A 4,019-nucleotide genomic window follows, 5' to 3' on the forward strand; every position below is an offset into this window, starting at 1 on the left:
TTATTTAGAACAGAGAACATATTTTGCTTTACAACCGCAGGTATTCGTCTGCAAGTAAAACGAGTTGGTTACTTTCCTCCGATTACTATATGAATAACAGCTCGGATACAACAACACGAACATTATCAACGAAATGATCATTATGAAATTGCTTAGAGAGTAGTAGTCGTCGTCGTCGTCGTCGTCGTCGGCGTAGTCTATTCCAGATTCGTCGTAATTCCTGCAATTATAAAAAAAATATATAATAATATATTTGTAAATCATAATAATAAATAAGTGACCTATCGTTCTCATTATTTTATTTCGGTAATATCAGTGAGCCATGTCTATAATATTATATTATTATGATTCTCTTTTTTTTCTTACAGTTATCAGCTAGTGTTTTTATTATTTATAGTCTGGTTTTGTGCTGAGCTGCGGGAATATTACCACAGAACAGATGAAATTCATTTCATCTATTGACTATATTCTATTAAATATCACAGACCGCGCAGGGTAAACAGGTGATTAAATAACATAGACCTAGGTGTATTAATAAGATAACTTTCTAAGGTTTGTGCAACTGTAATTTTGATTTACCTAATTTTGTTTTTATACGATTTCGAAGACTCGAAGATTTTTCAGGTTTTGATGGATAAACAATTTTTTTTTTTAAATATGTTTTAATTGTATAAAAATTATTGTACCTACCTATAAATATTGCCGCATATTGGTAACAAATACCAATCAACTAACAAGTGTCAAGTAATCTACCTATACGTACATATAGGTATACTATTATCTTGAAAGAAGCCTTTAGAAACAACTACATAAATAAAGAACAATCACGGATGAAAGCAAAGATTGGACGGGTGCTTAACAATGTTTACAAAACAGTTTTTTTTTTGAAGAAGAAATAATAGAATTTCAATTACATATCTAGTTGTTTAGATTTTGTATAAATTATAATATAGCATTTATGGAGCTATAATAACGTTACTTAAGGACCTCCCTCTAAATTTCCTGCCGAGCAGTCTGCTACGACCCAAGCACGACTAAATACGATATGGTCATGGTTATGATTATATTTATGATTATGGTCTGTTGTACGATACCTATGCATAATATAAGTTAGCAAACTCACAGGTCGTTCGCTGGAATTTCTTCCGTTACAGTATTGACCACAGCAGGTGACGGCGTACTGTTTGGCGCACTCTCCTGTGGTTGATAATGGTGGTGTGGGCAGCGACAACGTTTACCATCAGTGACCGCGGTGGTCGCACGGTCGTGGTGACAACTAGCCCTGGTGTAGACCGTGGCTGGGTCTAGCTTTGTGACCACGGTCGAGTGCACATGGTAATGGCCTCTGGTTAGGTCGTGGTCTACGGCCGGGTTTGACGTGGTAACCTCGGCGCGGTGGCCACAGTGACAGTTACGTAGCGACGAGGGCCGAAAGTTCCAGTTTTCAATCGGCCCGTCGGTGGCCATCATCATAAGAGCGGCAGGCGGTGACGATCGCTGCGGCCAGAGTGGAAAGTTCTGTTTTTTGGTCGGTCCATCATTGGTTATCTTTGTGGCAGCGGAAACTACCGTGGGCGGCGACGATCGCTGTGACCACAGACGAAAGTTCTGGTTCTTGGTCGGGCCGTCGATGGTCATCATTGTGTAATTGGAAACTATGGTGGGTGGCGACGATCGCTGCGACCAGAGACGAAAGTTCTGTTTTTTGGTTAATCCATCGGTGGTTATCATTGTGGAAGCATCAACTTTAGCGGGCGGTGACGATCGCTGCGACCAGAGACGAAAGTTCTTGCCCGGTCCGTCGGTGGTCATCAGCGTGGAAGCATCAACTTCGGTGGGCGGCGACGATCGTTGCGGCCAGAGCTGAAAGTTCTGTTTTTTGGTTGGTCCATCGGTAGTCATCAGTGTGGAAGCTTCAACTTTAGCGGGCGGTGACGATCGCTGCGACCAGAGACGAAAGTTCTTGCCCGGTCCGTCGGTGGTCATCAGCGTGGAAGCATCAACTTCGGAAGGCGGCGAAGATCGCTGTGGCCACAGCTGAAAGTTCTGTTTTTTGGTTGGTCCATCGGTAGACATCAGTGTGGAAGCTTCAACTTTAGCGGACGGCGACGATCGGTGCGGCCAGAGACGAAAGTTCTTGCCCGGTCCGTCGGTGGTCATCAGCGTGGAAGCATCGACTTCGGCGGGCGGTGACGATCGCTGTGGCCACAGCTGAAAGTTCTGTTTTTTGGTCGGGCCGTCGGTGGTCATCATTGTGGAAGCGGAAACTTCAGCGGGCGGCGACGATCGGTGCGGCCAGAGACGAAAGTTCTTGCCCGGACCGTCGGTGGACATCAGCGTGGAAGCATCAACTTCAGCGGACGGTGACGATCGGTGCGGCCAGAGACGAAAGTTCTTGGCCGGTTCGTCGGTGGTCATCAGTGTGGAAGCATCAACTTCGGCGGACGGCGACGATCGCTGTGGCCAGAGCTGAAAGTTCTGTTTTTTGGTCGGGCCGTCGGTGGTCATCATTGTGGAAGCGGAGACTTCAGCGGGCGGCGACGGCCGAAAGTACCGGTCGTCAGTTAGTCTGTCGGTGCCCATCATTACGAGAGCTGCAACGGCGGCCGGCGGCGACCTGAACAACGCCAAACACAGTAAGACGATGCGTAGCATAATAATAATATGTTATGTTTCTTTATGGAAAATAAACATTCCAATGAGCGAATTCATATTTTTAATATTCTTTCAGAAAGCAAATAGAAACAAAAATGTTTTTAAATGTTTATGTTATTATATTTTATGTATTAAAAACATTATTTGGCCAGCAAAGTAATAAATAATAATACAACTATTAAATCTCAATCCTTACTTTATAATTGGTATAAATATTATATTAATAATTTAATATATTAATTATAAGTTAAAATGTATTTAATAAATGTTAATGTGTACCTGTCATGGGCTGGAAAGAAGTACTTAACAGAATACTTTGACTGATAGTTAGAGGTCGGTGGCTTGTAAGTTTAAGTAGATGTAGATGGATCGTTGGTATAATTCATGGTAGATGCTTGATGAATAGAAATAGAAGTAAATTTCTGGTGAAAAGAGGTATATGGTGAGGTTAGTCTCGTCACTTGAATATTACAAACATTTTGGTGAACGTCAATAAACTTTGGAGGTGGTTTGGCTCACTAAAAGTTCCCTCAAAAGATGAGGGTTTTTGTCTCATAGGTATGTTATGGGCGTCCAAATTTTGTTGGCTTCATAGGTAAAAAAGTTCACCGCGCCACTGCCTATGCCTTGTAGGACGTATTAATAATATATAGGCTGACAGTCTCCGCTCAGATAATAATACATAGGTAGTATATAACATTATGTATGGCTCGTATACTATCATCGTTTCTTCTTCCGTCGACAAATATGGGAGTATATATTATATTACTCGTTTTCCGGTCAACACCAACGCAGCGTGTATAATATATAAGGTACTTCAGCAGTTACCTCACTATCGTATCGGCTTATCCTTCGTGTTTTTCTTCTTCTTTTTTTTCTTACCCGTGTTGCAATATAATATCATAATATCGTGCACGAATCGTGCAATGACCGAGCAACGCGAAAAAACTATCACCTCTGCTAACCCATCCCACCCCACTCCCACAGTTTGTCGTCGTACGCGAGGCTGCAGTATGTATAATATATTCATCTGCGAAGTCTGCAGTCTTCTTAAGGGTGTGGTGGTGGTGGCGGTGGTGTCGGGGGTGGGGAGGAATGGCGTATTCCATATATCCGTCATCAGACCGACCCCGTGGACTTGCAGACGTCGCGAAGCTCTTCTCACACACGCGGATACCCTCACGTGTTTGCTCGGGCGATTACGCACGCTATAAAGAGAGCGGGTACCTATCTATATATACACCCACCTATATGATATATTATGGCCATATGGTGGTGGTGGCGGTGGCGGCGGCGTAGACGGCGTAATATTTATATCGTATACCGCAGGCGAAAGTGGCAAGCGAAAGCAAAAAAAAAAAAAA

The 4,019-nt window shown here is 43.1% G+C and overlaps 1 pseudogene; it reads right to left on the reverse strand.

Annotated features, from left to right (window-relative positions):
• Positions 1-2,694, reverse strand: LOC132944684 (uncharacterized; annotated as a pseudogene).
• Positions 2,695-4,019: the final 1,325 nt, after the last annotated feature.

The sequence above is a fragment of the Metopolophium dirhodum genome, chromosome 5 (assembly GCF_019925205.1).
Source record: "Metopolophium dirhodum isolate CAU chromosome 5, ASM1992520v1, whole genome shotgun sequence".
In the NCBI taxonomy this organism is placed as follows: domain Eukaryota; kingdom Metazoa; phylum Arthropoda; class Insecta; order Hemiptera; family Aphididae; genus Metopolophium; species Metopolophium dirhodum.